The 20,279-nt window shown below is 40.2% G+C and overlaps 1 pseudogene; it reads left to right on the forward strand.

Moving 5' to 3' along the window:
• The first annotated feature begins 8,519 nt into the window (after positions 1-8,519).
• LOC102131917 (DNA polymerase delta subunit 2 pseudogene) lies at positions 8,520-10,551 on the forward strand (annotated as a pseudogene).
• The last annotated feature ends 9,728 nt before the right edge of the window (positions 10,552-20,279 follow it).

Raw genomic sequence — 20,279 nt, forward strand, 5'->3', positions numbered from 1 at the left:
CACAGGCACAATCATCACAGACTACAGCCTTGAACTCCTGGCCTCAAATGATCCTCCCACTTCAGCCTCCTGAGTAGCTGGGACTACAGGCTGGCACTGCTGCACCCAGCCTGAAATCTTAAACTTTCTATTCTAAAAGGGGTTCAGTTGGAAAAATGTTGACTTTCATTATAACCAATTATAAGTAGTACGTCTTTCATAATATCAGAAGCATGACATGACAAAGAATAAGCTTCTACAGTGTGAATTCCCCCCACTGCCATGTAACTCACCTTATCTTGCTTTGCGTATATCCACGTTGTAATCTTCCAGTTTGAACTTTAAATTGCTTTTAAAAAAAATTGTGCTTAAAACTCTGTACTAAAGCTGATTCTCTCCCTCTCAAATGATCTTACCTCCTTCTTTTTTTCCCAAGGTCCTCTCTGGGTATAAAAGGATAATCCCATGTTCTCATGGTGACTTACATACTAGCGTCTGGGTCTTTGCTGGCCTCTGCTGGTCTGTTCCCCTCTGTATCAGGTTATTGAACACCCTGTTCTAGTGTGCAATATTTTGTGCTTTTTACTGCCCAGTGCTTTGGGGGTGTGGAGAGGAGACAGAGAGGTCACGGTAGTAACTATTCCCAAAGTCCTTAGATCCTGCTGTAACGTCCTATATCACAGTCCCTGTACTCTGCAGCATCGTTGTTCCAACCCCAGGCTTCTTGCATTGCACTGATTCTCTTAATAGCAGGACACTCTAGAAATTATGGAATCCCTAGATAATCTCATGGGCCATGGGCAACCAGGGGCATTATTTAATGCACTTGTCTAATGCTTCCTTCAGCATTTCTAATTGACCAATCGTGTGCTGCCATATTAGTGTTGTACCATGATAAACATGGGATTTCTTCAAGGAATTTGAAAAGTTCTCAGGATAGAACCTGAAGCAACTATCAAGCTTAACTTAACCCCTCCCCTTATCTATGAACCCCACAATTTTAACTAGATTTTTCTGTTAGCCTTCACTTTACTCCAACCCAAAGGGTTTGAGCCCAATTAAGCATACATTTGACAGAACTCTTATCTGACCCCTTGCCATTCATATGCCTTTTCTGTTTTCCCTCTTCTCAGACCTTTCTGCCTAATTTCCCTTCTCTTCTCTCAGTAGCTGTCGCTATGTAACATCTTCCTCCTTCCCTTAGTTTAACTCACTCTTCCCTTCACTGCATCATAGTGATGAAGGAGTTTCAGGAAAATTAACAGATTATTAAAGACAGAAGAGACAATGACATGTGTTCTGGAGGGGGTGTTGTCTCCCGGCTCCTCCTCTGTTCTTCTCTGCCTTTTTTGTACCTCACGGACAGGGAGCCAGCAAAGCTATTTTCCCCAAGTTCCCTTGACTTTCTGTTAGATTTTTGCCAGTGGAAGGCAGGCACTGAAAGAAAAGTGAAGAAAGAAGGAGGCCATTTTCTTCCCAGCTTCTAAAGGCAGTTTCAGCAGCCATAAAAATGATAGGTATATGTGGCTCCAAGTTCTACTCAGGTAACCCAATTTCAACTTCAGCAATCTCACCTGCATATGGACTCTAGGTAACACTATTTTCTCCTTTGGATTTCTAGGCCTATGGGTAGTAGTGGCTTAATATAGGTACTACTTTCTAGGTAACATTACTCAATCAGTGCCCCAGCCCTTCTAATACTTTGAAACTAATTCACTGTATTAACTCTGAAATTCCTGAGTTGGATTATGTTTGTGTGATTAAACAGAGAAAGTATGTCAATCATATGATCTCTATTACATTTTTTTAAAGTCTACCTGTGGAAATATTATTAGTTCCTTTTTGTTAAAACCGTGGTTGAAAAGTATTCGAAGTAGACTTCTGGAGTAGTATGTATTAACCATCAAGACTGTCTAAAGAGAATTTTTAGTCTTATAAGGCAATTACTCTCGTAGGGCCTAAATGGAATCTATAGCCATTTAGAAAACAAGAAACGTTCATTATTATGACTCATTTTTGGCCATATATTTCTGTAAATCATGGACTGCCTACACTCTTTATAAATTTTCTTTGGGTTCAGGAAGGAATACCAAGTACTTTTCTGGAGTCTTATTGCTTTCTGGCCTCTCTGACTTCCCTTGCCATTTTGACCCACATATGGAAATGAGAATTACAAAGTTTTGTGTCTCTTTCCTTACTCCATCTAGCACCACTCATGCTGCCACTCACTTCAAATTCCTTACTTTGAATGAATTACTGCCCAGCAAGCTAGGATGCCTGCAGTAATAGAGCAATGCTGTAGGCCAAGGACTCCAAAGACACAAATAAGGTATACACACACGCACGCACACACACACGCATTCAGTTACCCATCCATTTTCCTTCTAAACCAGTGGCCCGTTAAGTACAGGAACAGGTTTACTTTTTTATCTTTGTATCTCTAGGTTTGTTTTTTCCCACAGTCAAAAGGTATGTGAATAACTTTTAGAACTTTTATAGAATGAGAACTGTAAACTTATAAAAGTAAAAAGAGCAATAGAAATCACATTATTCTACTAATGATTATCTCTACTGTAACATATCATTCCTATCATAATTTTTTAACTCTTCCTAATTTATCTGTGAATGCCTTCCTTAAAGGAATGTCTGATTTTTATCTTACCATCCTGTGTTTAACACAGTGCTTAAAACACAGGGAACATTCAATAAATGCTTGGTGAAAAGGAGTAGATGAATAGATGAATGAGTTAATGGCTTACTGAAATAATGAATTACTAAGGAGTCAAATATCTTGTCCAAGAATGCAGCGCGTAAGTAGACTAACAAGGCTAAATAGCACCTAAATGATTCAAGTTTTCTGATCCCGAGTTCAGTGTTCTTTTCACAGACCTTCTTCTGAGTTAACATTTTTAGTGTTTTCTCATAAAAGAAGTTTTAATCCTTTGCCATCAGAATAATGTAGAAATGTGGGTGAAATAAGGAGAGATGCTGTTACACTTGTCGAAACAAGGCAAACCATAAAGAAAGGGCTCGGTTCCTAGTACCAGGTTCAGAAGCAACAGTGAAGTCTCCAAGACCAACTGGAGAATACAATGATAAGCATGCATGATAGGGAAACAATACTGAGCACAATTCCCCTGCAAGCTCAGTTTCCACTGGGGTCACTCTGTGCCTCTTTATGGAAAATGTATCATACATAATCAGCAACATACACTGAACTTCCATCAGAGTAGAGATAACTTCAATATCTGTCTACATTATCATTATTTTTTCCCAAGAACAGTATATTCCACTCATATGAACTGTGTAAAAGAACAAAAACCCACAAGATATGAAAGTGCTCTTTCAGAACATGATTGCTGTAGAAGCATCACTGATTTTAATGTATAATGTTTAGGAAAAATGTATTCAATTAGCTTCTCTCTCAACATGTATCATTTTTAAAACAAAAAAAAGAGGATAAAGAAATGTCATTGAAAGATAGATACTATTAAAATTCTGTTACAAAAATACTTCAATTCCTTTGTTTTTATGTTAAATCCAACTGCAAATCACAAAACCACCTCATCTAAGACCCAAAACAAAATTGAATACCCATATTAATACCCAAAATTTTTGGTAGAAAATTAACACACCATAATGCTTAGGGAAAAAGCCTGATATACCACCATTTGGTTGCATCAGTTTTTCCCAATATGAGATGGAGTAGAAATATGACATTTGATATTATCACTGACGGTTAATTCTGTGAACATTTTAATATTTTTCAGATATCCCAAGATTTATATTTTTCCTTCCTCAAATGAAAGCAAGAATTTAAATACCAAGTCTTTCCTTTCTTTTGAAAAAATAAATGCTATAATATACCTCCCAAGGTTAATCTGTGTCCTTGCACCTCCAATGAATCTATGGCAAGAATGTTTTTTATTGCTCTGCCACATCTAAAATTGCTTAGTCCATACTCTCTTAGACACATCATTTTTCAAACTCAAACTTCCAAGTTTCATCAGAAAAGAGCACATTACACTAAATGCAAAGCAAATGATTACTAGCTCATCTTCTAGGGATATATGCATTCTTTGCCAAACAAGCAAGCCCATGTGTTTTAGTTTGAAGAAAGAATCTTGCAGCAAGCAAGCACTCTTAATATACCATAGACTTTGAATGATTCTTTGGCAAACTGTAAAGTAGTTTGTTCTGGAAATTGTATGAGCCACGGAGCCCTTGCCCTCATCATTTGACTTGTAATGGATGTAGTTCCAAATAAATAGTTTACATTCCCAGCCTTGGCTTTTTAAAAATCTCTTATTAATTATCGGCCTATTGCAGTCTGGCTTCTTTCTCCCTACTCCAAATCATGCTAGAAGGAGGAGTAGAAGAAGCCTTTTATGGATAGAATTGGTTACCCCAAAATTCATATGTTGAAGTCCTAACCCCAGTACCTGTGAATGTGACCTTATTTGATAATAGAGTCTGCAGATGATCAGGATAACTGAGGTCATTAGAGTGGGCCTTAATCCAATCTGACTGGTGTCCTTATAAATAGGGGAAATGTGAACGCAGACACAGATGTGCATCCCGGGAGGGCACCACAAGGAGATCAAGTCGGAGATCAGAGTGACTTAGCTAAAGCCAAAGAACACCAAAGATCACCAGCAAATCACCAGAAGCCAGGAGAGAGACATGGAACAGATTCTCCCTCACAGCCCTCAGGAGGAACCAACTCTGCTAACACCTTGATCTCAGGCTTCTATCCTCCAGAACTGTGACACAGTGTCTGTAGTTTAAGCCACCTCATTTGTGGTACTCCATTACAGCAGCCCTAGGCTAATACAAAGCTTCTGTTCTAGAAATGAGCAGACCTGGGCTTTGCATCCATCTTTTCACACAGTGAAGGTTTCCCAGAGTTTCATCCTCAGCCTCTTCTCCCTGGGAAACCCCACAGCCTCCATTGTCATCTTGAGGCCAAGTGCAGTAGCTCCTCCTTATATGCAGTTTTGCTTTCTAGGGTTTCAGTTACCCATGGCCAACCATGGCCTGGAAATATTAAGATATTTTGAGAAAGAGAGAGAAAGCGAACATTCACATAACTTTTATTACAGTATGCTGTTATAATTGTTCTATTTCATTATTCATTATTATTGTTAATCTCTTATTGTGCCCAATTTATAAATTAAACTCTATCACGGACATGTATGTATAGGGAAGAAAACATAGTATGTATAGAGTTCACTACTGTCTCTGGTTTCAGGCATCCACCAGAGGTCTTGAAACATATCCCCCAAGGATAAGGGGGTGCTACTGTACTTCCATATTTCCATGTCTAGCTCTAGCCTCTCTTCTTTGATTCAAAAATGTATTTGTGACTGCTTGGTCAATATCTCCAAGTGATTTTCTTGCAAGGATCACAATCAAGTTCACCCCAAGTCTGCTGCTGCTTCTGGGTAAATGGTTATCTCATCAGTTAACAGCATCACCACCCACTCAGTAAACCAAGATAGAAAGGTGAATTATATTTAACTCTTCCTTCTCCTTCAGTCATTATATCAAGTAATTCCAATTAAACCGACCTGTGAAAATTTCTTTAATCCATTTCATCCTTTCCAGTCATGCTATTATTTAATACTGCGTTGGTTGGAACCCAATTACTTGCTCCAGCTTCTCCATGAGTCTTCTGAAGGTTCTGCCTACCTCCAAACAACCCTCTGTGCCTTTTACCAAAGTCATTTTCTGCACAGTGCCTATTATATCTTCCCTATTCAAAACCTTTGTTTTTCCACTACATATAAAACCAAGGTGAAATTTCTTATCAAACCACATCAGGTCTTTCAGAATCTGATTTAACCCTAACATTCCAACCTCATCTTCTGCCACATCCCACCTACATCCAACCCCATCTGAAGATGCAAGAGAACTACACTTTTCTGAACACTTGAAGGCACTCACGGCTATGTGACTAATTTTGGCCAATGGTCTGTGACTCATTGCCCCATATATCACTTTCAGGCCAGAGTATTTAATTGTCAAGATGAATCCACTAGCACTCTCTTTCCTGATACAGCGATCAGAGAGGAGGCTCTGTGATAATACCAGAGAGAAGGTCCCTGAGACACTGCATGGCAAACAGTTGCTAAAGAGTGAGCAGACTTGCAGCCAATTTTGTGTAAATAATAAATAAACTGTAGTTATGTTAAGCCACTGAGATACATGAGAGGTTTGTTGCTGGTGCATAAACTAACTTTCTGTCTGGTATATCACCCATATCCACCAATCTTTTTATACTCCTATGTACTATGCTTTGATTCACATGTTAAAGTGTGTTGGTTTTACATTAAATTGCCACTGGTAGGTGTATTTTGTGGCATTTTCAGTGTAATGATATAGTATATACTTTAAGAAAATTTAAACAAAAAAAACAAAGACTATTATGCATGCCATAAAGCTCAGTTCAGTTGCTTCTCCTTCTTGAAGGTCATCTTAAATTTCGCCTCCTCCCCAGTTTCTCATACTCATTTTTTTCTGCCTTGTCAAAAGAGTTGCTTTTTATCTTTGGTGTCTCACCTTATCTTATGGTTATTTATTCATCTCTTTTCCCTTCAGTCACACATTTAAAAAAAAAAAAAACTGTAAGCTCCTTAAGGTCAGGACCTGTATCTAACTTATTCTTTAATCCTCCTAAGCACTTCACACAAAGTGCAAGCCCATTGTCTGTGCTCTTCATGCATTGTCTATGCTCAGTAAATGTGCATTGGATGAGTTCAGTTGTAGAAAGTAATAAATGGATTTTTTTAATAAATGCACCATCTCTCTGGAAATCCACAGTGCTCACATTTTGTGTTATGAGCTCATTTTAGAGTGATTGGATGACTTTTATTGGCTAATGTCTGCCATGTGGTAATGTCTTCATTTGCTGAGTTGATGTTCCAAATCTTACAATTCTTCGTCATAATTATTAGCTTTTCCCCTGAATTTTGTGCTTCATTGAGGTTCTAAAGGGTAAAATTAACCTCCCAGCTTTTCCTCCATAAATTTATAATTTCATTGTGATTTCATTGCTAGATTGGCTTCCATTTCAGAGGTTTGTCCAAAGTTTAGGTGATTATGTGTCTGTTGTTTTTCTCTTCTCTCCAATATGGTTATTTCCTTACAGTCTAACTTGCTCAACTGCATAGCAATAGATACAGCAACATGAAATTCTAAATACTACTTACTTAGAAAAGGTAAATCTTAAGGGAAATGAGACATGTTTTTTCACCTGTTAAAATTATATGAGAATTTATGAAAATAAAGACTCATTCCCATAATATTCTTCCCTGCTCTGGCATCTGTTTACCTGGACATAAGTCAATGTTTTCTGTGGAACACAACATTGTAAAGTGTACATTAACAAGTTCTTAAGGGATATCATAAGCATAAAATCTGTTTAGCTATTCAACAATATGGAAATTTGATTGTTTAACTTGAACTAGAAATGTATGGCTTCAATTTCACTAAAGTTATACATAATTACATAGATTAAGACATGCATTTGGGAATTTATTACTTCTCAAAATTGGTAAAGCTATCATAGACATTAGACTCATAAGCTATGTAATTGCTTGTAAATAGATACATTGTAGGTGGAAAAAAACATTCATTTAAAGGGTCAGAAAATTATGTCTGGCTGCAAAACTACATTTGAATGAGTCATAGAACTTCTTGAGACTCTCTGGGGAAGATATTGAAATACTAATTTTTACCTCACTTGCCTCAGTTGCTTGTCCTTTGTAAAACTAATTTGTAAAAGCCTGCCTCCTTGTCCATCTTTTAATCCCTCCAGTCCTAACACCTGGCTTAGCCAGTTACCACTCCTATATGTACCTCTTTATCAAACTGTGGACCCAGTGAAGCCCTGCAAGGAGTAAATGACCCTGGGCCAGTCAGGAGCTCAGCATCAAGCAGATCTTGTTTCAGGCCTTCTAATAAGCAGACTTGCCCTTTTGTTTGTAATAAAGACTGTGCCTCATACTTCATGTTAGTAATCTTATTCCATTGCTCCCGAGTCTGCTCTGATTTGCTGCCTATTAAGCGAGCTAGTTGAGTGGTTTTTCAAAGTGTGTCCCACAAAAGCATCAGAAACATATGGAAACCTAAAGAAATGCAAATTCTTAGACTCCGCCCCAGACCCTAGTGAATCAGAAACTCTGGAGGTACAGTTCAGTAACGGGGGCTTTAACAAGCTGTCCAGGTGTTTTTGATGAATGTTCAAGATTGACAACTAGTGGGTCGGTTATTTGGCTTTAATTCCTCTTATTTCCATATGCCTGTCTGCTCTCTTCCATCCATCATCAAGTCCTCACGCCAATAGGGCGAACTTCTTTTGGAAAGTAGAGAGGGAGTAGGAGAGATTTTTATGCCAGATTCAAAAGCGTGTGACTTTGGGAACAGAAAGAAAGGTTGAAAAAGGAAGGGTAGTCTGTTTCATTGTCCAATAATACACCATGGAAAATTGTAGTAAATGCAGCTGTAATAAGTGAAAAAAAAATTGTCAAAGGAAAGAGATGTCAAAAGAGAAATTTTTAAAGTTTTGCTCAAAGCTAGGACGGTACTATCCCTGCCCTGGGCATTTTTAGAGGGACACCAATAAAAAAATGTACTTACTTTTTTGGTGGCTAGACTGTGTTTCTTTCAATTCAACACCGCGGAGATAAATACAGAAACCAAGTTAATATTCAGGTTTTACAAAGAAGCGTCCTGCCCAGTTCAGTGTGTTATGGGACAAGAAAAGCATGGGACAAGGAAAACCGAATCAGCAACTTCATTATCTATCCCTCTGCCTCTCTGAGCTATTGTTCACTCAATTATCCCCACTCCTTTATTCATCCTTCAGCCTCCGTTCTCCATGGTTCCTTCTCTCTCACTACACAAACCTAAGAACATCATCATCGTATCTTTTAAGAGTCTTCTTTAATCATGCAAACACCCCATAGGCACTACCCTAAATATGCTCTTCTGTTTGCCTACAAGTTTCTATAACTTGAAAGGAAATTCACTTTCAAAATCTCAACTTTGCACATCTGTTTATTCCTTGACCCACTATAACACACAGAAAGTCACAATGGGTCAAGGAATAAACAGAAGTGCACAGAATTCTACGGAAAGGAACTTATATCATATCCATCAATGATCCATTTAGAATATCCAATAGTTGGGGATGGGGCGCGTCCCGCGGAGAGCACGGCTTTAGCAGGCAGTACTCCCATATTTATGCCACCTGCCTCATCCATATGAGACCCTACCAGGAGAACCGGGCCCAGCAGCACTGGGGCAGTGGAGTGGTAGTGAAGAAGCTGTGCAAGCTGCAGCCCCGGGAGAAGTGCTGTCTGGCGGGCACTCTGTTCAAGTCCATGCAGCTGTAGCCCTCCATCCTGCGGGAGATCAGGTAGGAGCACAACCTGCTCCCCAGCCTCCTCGCAGCAAATACATCCACCCAGATGACCAGCTGGTCTTGGAAGATGAACTGCAGCGTATCAAACTAAAAGGCACTATTGACGTGTCAAAGTTGGTTACAGGGCCAGTCCTGGCCGTGTTTGGCTCCGTGAGAGACGACGGGAAGTTTCTGATGGAAGACCACTGCTTTGCTGACCTCGCTCCCCAGAAGCCCGCACCCCCGCTTGACACAGATAGGTTCCTGCTGCTGGTGTCTGGCCTGGGCCTGGGTGGAGGTGGGGGCGAGAGGTTGCTGGGCACCCAGTTGTTGGTGGACGTGGTGACGGGGCAGCTTGGGGACGAAGGGGAGCAGTACAGCGCCGCCCACGTCTCCCGGGTCATCCTTGCCGGCAACCCCCTCGGCCACACCACCTAGAGCAGAGATTCTATCAACAAGGCCAAGTACCTCACCAAGAAAACCCAGGCAGCCAGCGTGGAGGTCACGAAGATGCTGGATGAGATTCTCCTGCAGCTGAGCCCCTCAGTGCCGGTGGACGTGATGCCTGGCGAGTTTGATCCCACCAACTACACACGCCCCCAGCAGCCCCTCCACCCCTGCATGTTCCCGCTGGCCACTGCCTACTCCATGCTCCAGCTAGTCATCAAACTCTACCAGGCCACCATTGATGGAGTCAGATTCCTGACAGAACGTGTCAGGAATGACAGAACATCGGGACAGAATGTGTGACATTTTCAGATACAGCAGCATGGAGGATCACTTGGAGATCCTGGAGTGGACCCTGCGGGTCCGTCACATCAGCCCACAACCCCTGACACCCTAGGTTGTTACCCCTTCTGCAAAACTGACCCGTTCTTCTTCCCAGCGTGCCCACATGTCTACTTTTGTGGCAGCACCCCCAGCTTTGGTTGTTGGTGACTGTCCCTGACTTAACTGCCATGCAGACCACCTGCCTCATGAACCTGCCCAGCCTGGCGCCCCAGTCCATCAGTTTCTCTGGCTTCAGGGCAGAGTACCATGACCTGGGAGGCCTGGGCCTGGGCCTCTGACTCAAAAAAGTGGTTTTGACCAGAGAGGCCCAGATGGAGGCTGTTCATTCCCTGCAGTGTTAGCATTGTAAATAAAGCCTGAACACTTGCTGATGCGGGGGGAGAAAAAAAAAAAAGAATATCCAATAGTTTTAGCTTTTACCTTCCATGATCCCTCTGGAGTCTAATATTATTGCTAAATCCTTCACTCAAACACTGTCCTCTCACGGTTTCTAACATGAAACTCTCTTTTTTCTCTTCCTCTCTATGGCTATTGCTCTCCAGCATCCTTTTAAGCTCATCATCTCCTACCCTCCTTTTATGTTCTGAAGCTTCTCCAAATTCTATCCTTGTCTCTCTTTTCTTCTCATCCTACATACACTTATCAAGCAGTGTTATCATCTACCACCAGCTCTCTTCTACCTCCCCAACCTAAATTAATCATAGCACTATTCTGATCTTCAGACTCTTAACTCTAATTTCTCCGATTATATTCATTTGAAAATGCCAAAGGATATTGATACATCATCTTCCTTTCAAGACTGTATTTGGTCTACATGTTCTGTCTCTCATTCATTGCAAAACCTGAACCCTGGCATTTATTTATATTAGTTCTGTAAGTATTTTTCTCCTTTAACCTTATATCAAATCAGTGAATAAAAGATTTTATTTATTCTCTCCATCTTCACTGCTTCTGCCAGTCATGGTGTACATTACTTCTTGCCTGAATTACTGCAGTTGTCTCATATCTTGTGTCTGTCCCCTTCACACTGTTGAAAGTGATACTGTTATATTAAATGAGAGCAAATCTAACTGCATAAATTTCTCAATAGTTTCCCATCAAAGACACTATAGAATCCGCCATCTCTTAAGTGCATTCAAATTTCCTCATAAATTGGTATATTCATACCAAACCAAGCTGGCTTTCACCTACCTTCACTCCATTTTTTATTTTTCCATTATACCTCTGATTCTCTGAGCATACATTTTTTGTTTGTTTGTTTTTTGAGCTTTGGTTTTGAGACAAGGTCTTGCTCTGTCACCAAGGCAGGAGTGTAATGGTGCAATCACAGCTCACTGCAGACTGGACTTCCTGGGCTCAAGCAATCAGCCTCCTGAGTATCTGGGACTACAGGTACACGCCACCATGCCCAGCTAATTTTTAACTTTTTCCGTAGAGATGGGATCTTATTATGTCACCTAAGCTGGTCTTGAACACTGGTCTCAAGCAATCTCCCTTTCTCAGCCTCCCAAAGCTTTGGAAATACAGGCATGAGCCACTGACCCAGCATCCATGCACACTCTTTTTTTAAGATGAAATCTCACTCTGTCACCCAGGTTGGAGTGCCGTGGCATGATCTTGGCTCACTGCAAGCTCCGCCTCCTGGGTTCAAGCAAGTCTCCTGCCTCAGCCTCCTGAGTAGCTGGGATTACAGGCAGGCGCCACCACACTTGGCTAATTTTTGTATTTTTAGTAGAGACAAGGTTTCACCATGTTGGTCAGGCTGGTCTCGAACTCCTGACCTCGTGATCCACCCACCTCGGCCTCCCAAAGTGCTAGGATTACAGGCGGGAGCCACCGCACCTGGCCCACAATCTTATTTTATAATCATCTATTTGTGTCTTTCTCCCCAAGCAAGTTCTTGATATCTGGGACTATATCTTCGTTTTTGTATCCACAGCATCCACCACATGTAGAGGTTTCTGGCATGTAGAAGATGGTCAATAAATGACTGTTCAGTGGGTAAGTAATTGAATCAATGCCATTCATTCAATTTAAGATTCCCCACTCTCACTTGCACATATAGAAAACACCTTCTCATTCTCAACGCTCCACTGAAAGTTTACTCTGTGAAAAAACTGCTCTGGTTCCCACAGGCCAAATTCAGGATTTCTTCCCTGTGATCTTTATATACATCTCAATTGTAGAAGTTACCACATTTTATTGAAATGATTGTGTATTTGACTCTTGGAGTAACCTAATTAATACAACTGGGCAAAAAACAAGATAAATTTAGAGCATCTAAGAAAAGAAAAAAAAATTCTCTAAACTACATTTTACTAGTTTACTAGTTCCTAGTGGAGAAAAATTAAATTAATCTCAAATATTCAGAATACATGCACACACACACACACACACACACACACACACACACACACATTCTTGTGTAGGGTCTATTTTATTCAATTAAGGTTTTAACTCTATAATTGTATAATTTTATAGCCCTTTCAAATATTGTTTCAGTTAGATATTTGAGCTAGGTGGACACAAATGACGATGGAAATCAAGGTTCTGATGCCTAAAATGGCAAGAAAAAGAAAGGATAACCCTAAAGCATTGGCTGCTCAGCTCTTAATCCTGGCTGCATATGTTACAAGTTACACAAGCATAAGCACAGCTGCTTCTCTACATTTGTTTCCAATGAGCGGCTGTAAAGGGAAATAAAACTACAACAACCTACCTCTCCAACTCCTATTTCAACTTCCGTCTCCTTCCTGGAAGGGATAGAAAAAGCATTATAGAAAATAAGGTTTGAACATATTATTATTCACTAGTAGAAAAGACTCTGTAATTTTATTCTACTTTTTATTTAAAACAGAGCCTAACATGCTTTCTTTTACTTAGTAAGTGATATAAGTGTTTACAAAGTGAATAAATTCAATCATTTAATATGCTAACTGCATATTAGTAATTGTGTGATAAAAAAGTACTTTCCCCCATTACCTCATTACTCTTGCTACTAGCACTCTGAAAATATGACAATACCATACAGCTGGCTAACTGCAAAGTGCTGAGAGGGACATGTTGAAAACTTCTTACCAAACTAGGAAGAACATGCAATACATATCATATCACGTACAGATTGGTGTAGTCATGGCTGCTACTACATTATCCCATCTGCTGTAATGCCTGTCTACTCTAAAGGAGCTTACAATTTAGAATAGAAGCAACTATGTGGGGCTGTAATACAAGATAGAAGGAGAAAGAAATCATCTCAATAGCTCAGCCAGGTGGTCAGAGAAGACTTCATGGCATCACAGTCAGACTATGAGAATGAACAGTCTTTCCTTATGTGGGGAAGGAGGTGGGTGAGAATAAAGTGGGCACTGGGCACTCCAGGGAGAGTCAGTTGCCTAAGCACGTGCACAGAGGCTGGTTTTCCTAGTCTCTGGCTAAAGGAAAATCCTGGCTCCTTTCTGGTCCTTTGTTCACTGACCACAATATTAAAAAAGAAATCTTAATTTCACTTAGTTACTTGTGCATAGGCCCCAGATGATTAAGAATTGAAAACATGGAGAGAAGAGAAGAGGAGAGGAGAGGAGAGGAGAGGAGAGGGAGGAGAAGAGAAGAGAGGGGAAGCTTGAGTGAATATCAGGAGAAGCTATAAAGTGCAGGACCAGAAGCCAAAGCCTCAAGAGTTTGTTTCCGCTCCGATACTCACCAGTCACGTGTCATGAGGATACTTAGCCCTTCTAAGCCTCAGTTTCCTAAACTCTGCAATGAGGCAACTAGATCAGAGGAGTCGCAAAGGTCTCTTCCAAGTCTAAACATCCACAACAGACTAATTACCTGAGTTCTCTGCCTCTCCTTGTCTATTATTCATTAGCATCTCCAAGGGAGCAATAAAAGGAAGTGAAATTTAAACCAGCCAATTTTGCTGCTTATCAGCTCTGGGAAAAGATTTGACAGACCGGGAAGCTGAGAACTATCTGTTAACTTCAATCATCAACACAGTCCCTGCCCGCCATTACACAACAGATAGTCTAGATTTTACTTTATTTTTCTATTGAAGTTTCTTTTTTAATATCTATAAAATTATTTTTATAATCCCCTTTTTATAGGTCCACAAGGTCCTAGAGGCCATCATATAACATTTGAATATTAAATACCAGTACTATATGACTTGCTAGAATGATCTCAGTCAGTTTCAAATTCACGTTCTGCTCACACAAATCAAATGTTGTTACCCATCCAAGCTATTTGACTGCTAAAATGGACAAGTGGCACTGTTCATAACATGAGGATCACAAATAATAACCACACTCTCTTAATGTTCAACAATTATACCAACAACCAATTTTCATCTCTCATTTATGAGCCAGGCGCTGTGCTAAATGCCTTACATGCTGTCTTAGTCCGTTTTGTGCTGCTATAACCAACTACATGGGATTGGTAATTTATAAAAAACAGAGATTTACTTCTCACAGCTCTGGAGACTTGGAAGTCCAGGATCAGGGCACCAACATTTTGCAAGGCGCTTCTCACCATATAATCACATAACAGAAGGTGGAAGGACAAGGAGGGAACAAGCGGGGGCCAAACTCGCCCTTTATAATGCCATTAATTCCATCTATGAGGGTAAAGTCCTCATGGCCTAATCATCTCTTAAGGGTGCTACCTCTTAATATTGTTACAATGCCAATTATATTTCAACATGAGTTTTGGAAAGGACAAATATTCAAACCATAGCATATGCTAAGGGCTCTTTATTACTGTCGCCAAAACACTGGAAAGGAAGCTCCACGTGGGCAGGGACTTCTGTTTGCTTTGTTCCATACTGATTCCCTCAGGATCAAGAGCAGTGCTCTGCACTATTTATATGCTCAAATTCCAGTGGTTCACCCTATTTACCACCATACTGTGAGTCATAACTGATACACTAGTGCTCTACCCTCTGTGAAAAGCTGCGCTGTGGGGGCAGCTCTGGAAGCTGCCTCTAGCATGTATCACTGGGGTGGCCTTGACAAGTTACTCACCTGTTGAGATGCTTTTGTTTCCTCTCTAGAAAGTGGGCATGATGGCAGCACGACCTCATACACTGGTGGGGATTAATATCAATTGCATAACAAACCACGAAAAACAATGATTTAAACAATAACACTCATTTATTTTTGCTCTCAAATCTGCAATTTAGACAGGGCTCATCAGGGAAAGCTCATTTCTGCTCCACACAGCATTAGGAGGGGCAGCCCAATGGAGGGCAGGATGATCCACATGCAAGACAGACAGCTCACCCTCAGGGCAAGAAGTTGGTGCCAGTTGTTGGCTGGGGGAAGCCCAGGTTCTTCCCCACATAGCCTGGGCCTCCTTGTGGCATACTGGCTGGGTTCTCATGGAGAGCATCCACAGGGAGGAAGTCCGGCAGAAGCTGTCTCCCCTCCTTTTGACTTAGCTTTGGAAATCACATAGCATCATTTTTGTCATCTCTATTCCTTTTGAAACAGTCACAAAAGCCCATCCAGCTTCAAGGGGAAGAGACCTAGATTCTGCCTTTTGCTGGGGGAGTAACAGTGACATGGTTTGGCTGTGTCCCCACCCAAACGTAATCTTGAATTTTCACATGTTGTGGGAGGGACCCAGTGGGAGGTAATTGAACCATGGGGGCAAGTCTTTCCCGTGCTGTTCTTGTGACAGTGAATATGTCTCACAAGATCTGATGGTTTTATAAAAAGGAGTTCCCCTGCACAAGCTCTGGCTGTCTTTGCCTGCACCATCCACGTAAGGTGCGACTTGCTGCTCCTTGCCTTTCGCCATAATTGTGAGGCTTCCCCAGTCATATGGAACTGTAAATTCATTAAACCTCTTTCTTTCGTAAATTTCCCAATCTCGGGTATGTCTTTATTAGCAGCGTTAAAGCGAACTAATACAGGCAGAGTTCTGGAAAACATGCTGAAGGGAAAATCTTGTTGTGGTCATTTTTGGAATATACAAGCTCCCACAGCTTGTGCCCCTGAATCTGGTTTTCCTCAAAGGAAATTTGTACTTAACTAAGGAATGATTGGAATGTCCAGCTACTTTGTGATTAGGTAAAACTGCTCTAATAACATGAGATAGCCGGGTACTGTTCACTCATCAGCCACAGTAACATGTGAAGGTTGATAATGGGGTTTTCTCATGCCCCTTGGTAGATAGATAGGGAATTCCCAAGCGCTGGGCCATGGAACCTAGAAGGAAACCAATCCATGTATCAAACTGAAAGGGTGGAGACAAATCAGAGAATGGAAACTGATCAGCAATGGAGAAAGAAAACAAAGATGTATTGAGTCGTTGCTCATAAGAGCTATTTGCTTAGGTTGTAAAATCTTCCTTCAACCTGTTCTCATGAGCTTGACTTTTTATTGACCAAAAGCCCATATTTTCAAGTCATCATAAAGCTTGAAAATTTCACAGTGTAGCATCTCCATATTAAATCCTCACAGCAATTTTATCAGTAACATTACCCTAAAAGTGTCCAATAGACTACTCTAAAGCTGGCTTCCCGTGGGGGAAGTCGGATGGCTTCAGCTATAAATGAAGTTCAAACTTTTTCAGAGAAAGTGTTTCTAGTCCAGTATTCAAAGTCCTTTTATTGGGATAGCTCAGGTCCCATGCTGCCCACACACCTATGGCTATGCCAGAGGAGTATAACATGGTGATTGGGCCAAGAAAATGACAGCACACAGTTTGGACATTTCTATCATTTAAGTTTCTCCAGGCAGTTTATAGAGAGGTTAAATAAAATGGGCTCTATGTGGCCTGTCATTTCCTTTTCTTTTTTCACGTCAAGAAATGGCCATTTGTTTCTAATATTTCTTTTCTCTTCCAATCAATTTCTTATCTATAACAAAGTATCTCTTCTGATCCAATTCTGTGAAATTCTGAAGCATCAGAAGGATGTTTTTATAAAATGGTTCCATTTACAAGTAATTCTATAGCAAAGTCCCTAAGGACCATGATGCAGTGAAGTTTTAGTATAATATTCTCTTGGATGCAATAATCCATCCATTGTAGCCCATATCATGGGATCCTTGGTTTAATAAGACTTTTGCTTCAAGGCATTCAGTATCCATCCAGTGCACTTAAGAAAATCAGGTAAAACAGGTGTTTCCTCAATTAACAATTTAGAGTTTTGTTACACAGAAAATAAGTGAACCAAACTAGAAGATAATATTCCTAACAAAACATACCAGTACTCCACATTTCCTGTTTTCCCAAAGACCTTGAATGAATCACTTCATGTATGCATTTTAAAGTAATTAATTTAATGCATGCTTTGGGGGGGGAAAAATCATTATTTACAGCAACCTTACATTAACCAACATGTATTTAATCATAAAAGTCTGTCAAGCAATGAAGTGTAATTTTTAACATCTACGGAATTAACATAAGTAGTATGATTAACTGAAATTTCCAATTTTATGAAAAATCTTGCTCAAGTATTTTAAAATAAGTAGTGTCCCTGTTTACAAACATTTTTAATCATGTTGTTTCTTAAGTTAACTCATTGGCAGTTTTTTTAACTTTGGCAGAACCAGAACTTCTCCCATGCCATATAAAAAATGAATCCGTTGGTCATACCCTACTTATAATTCATTGTTGATTGCTCTCAGAAGACTAGAATCTATTCTAACATACGACCCAAGATAATTCTCACAATGAAGTAAAATTAAATTTGATTCCATTCCCAATTCTCTACAAAAATTTAAGCAAGTCATAAAAACCAGTTCTTCAGGGTTTTTTTTTTCTAAATATTACAACTTATAAAGAAAATACAAAATTTGTTTGAAGTCCTAAATAGTTTATCTGAAAACATTTCAAAATATCCTCAAAGAAGTTCTGAGAAAAAAGTACAAAACAGAATGAAAGCAATTGGTAGAAAGACACAGGGCCTAGGCGTGTTCTCACCCAGGCATGGTTTGCTCTGGTCTCCACGTACCCTGCCTGCTCAATCTATGACTTTAGAAGAACAAATTTGAAAAACAAATCAAATTTTTCCAGCTTTCATCATTTATACAAATCTGTTAACTTCAAAGAGAGCTTTGTTTATGGTTAGGGTGACTAATTTATCTCCCAAACCAGGACACTTTTGAGAATAAAAGGGGATATTCTTAATAATTAAGCCTGCTCATTAGACATAAACTGGACTGTCCCGGGTACACTGGGACATAGGTTCACCCTACTTATGGACAGCGATGACTTGGTTAAGAGAAATGAAGTTCAGAATGAGCAGTTGTTCACTGAAAACTTCGTAAAAATCTGCATTGAACTGACTTTTTTCCTTTTATTTAAAAAATCCTGAAATCTTATTGGGATAAGATCCCAATTCTTGCACTGGACTTCTTTAGCATCTTCACTACGCTACTATGGATTCTCCCCAATTTCTTTCATACTTACCCTGATAAAATAGATGACAAATATATCCAAATTGACACAAACTCTGGACACACAATATTCACAACCAAAGTGTTTCTAAGAGTCCATTCTACTATTATCTTCTCAAAACCTGGGGATTTAAATGTGTCTATCTAAAGCAGGATGCTGGGAATTTTACTGACATTTCCCTGAGCTAAATTCTCTCACCGAGTACTGCTCAAAGCTACCTACTTCTTCTCAGCCCCTGTGGATCCAGAGTTCCCTCATCTGCGAGGCTTATAGTTGGCTATATACTATGCTGCAGTTCTCTGATGACTGGGTTGTTGCTGTTAAATTACATGAACCGCTCCGAAGGAATCAGATCTTGGGATAGCTCCAAAGGCAGGTTATTTTCCTTTCATTCCCAATTGAGTCAGAAAAATTTATTCATTTACTAGTCAGAAAATAAACTTGATGCATGTTCCTCTGGAGATCCATGTGCTGTACCTTTTTATGGCAAAATGCCACATGTGCATCAGAAACAAATACTTGGTCACGTGGGCCATGGCCACAGCTGCTTGGGCCACAATTCACTCAGAGCTTGTAAGGCAAGCAAGGCTGAATCCAGAAACCACTGCAGAAACAGGCCCCCAGGGAGGTCCAGGTGGTGCCTTTCCTTCTGGGGTCCCTGAGGGTGCCTTCACACATGCTGGGGGTGCTGGCCTGCTGAGACTGCCTTCCCACACCAACGGTGGGGGTATCATAGGTGTAGACACATTTTTTTGTGACAAGTTCCCTGCCTTTGTACCCCCGGACCACAATCCCTCAATGCTCTGCCACTGCCATTGCCACTGCCAGCTTATCCCCACCTTCTCCCAATTTTTCATAATGGTTTAAAAGTAGACAACCCAATCTCCTTTCCCTCAGAGTAAATGGTTATCAAAATCACACGTGGACTTACTCTGTGTGTGTGTGTATAAAGTTTCAAGGTATTTTTGAATAGCACATGTCCCCAGTAACATAAATGCTTTGAATCATTGACCGTCCAGGAATTGGTTAAACATTATGAAAGGAAAAAGTTGGCAATTAAATTATTAGGGGAACTAAGATTTCATTCCTCTTACTGGAAAAAAAAAATCACCATTATTTGAAGCTTACCAAAAAAAGAATTTTTATGGGCATATTTTAGCCTACCATGGTATAATCAAGCATTTTTATGGATCCCATTTATATTAATAAGGCAGTAAAGGAGGAAGCTTCAGATAAAACAACTGAAGTCTCAGAAGCCTTAAGAGCCCATGACAAGACGAAAGAGGAACCCCTGTCTCCTGATTTTGCCAGCTAGACTGGATTCATTCTGCTTCCAAATTATTTACTTTTTCTTTGGTCAATGTGGGAACCCTCTGACCAGTCAAGAAAAGTAGGACTTGATGGCCCATCATGTGAAAAGCTATTAACATAACCACAGTTGGCCCTGAAATATGCTTTCAAGAATTTAGAAGATTTGCCAACCCCTATTTGAATTTTTCTTCAGAAAAGTGCACTTTTATTAACACCCTCTTCCCTACTGTGGATGAAAATGGTCACGATATTCTCATGGGAGAAAAAAGAACATTCTCAAGAGCCTCTGTAGATGGAGAAATAGAATTTCTGGCCAAGAATAAAAGTGAGGAAGTCTGAAATGTTTAGAGCCTCTGATTAAACCTTCAGTGGTATATTTCTGTTAGACAAA

Source organism: Macaca fascicularis, chromosome 6 (genome assembly GCF_037993035.2).
Source record: "Macaca fascicularis isolate 582-1 chromosome 6, T2T-MFA8v1.1".
Classification (NCBI taxonomy): domain Eukaryota; kingdom Metazoa; phylum Chordata; class Mammalia; order Primates; family Cercopithecidae; genus Macaca; species Macaca fascicularis.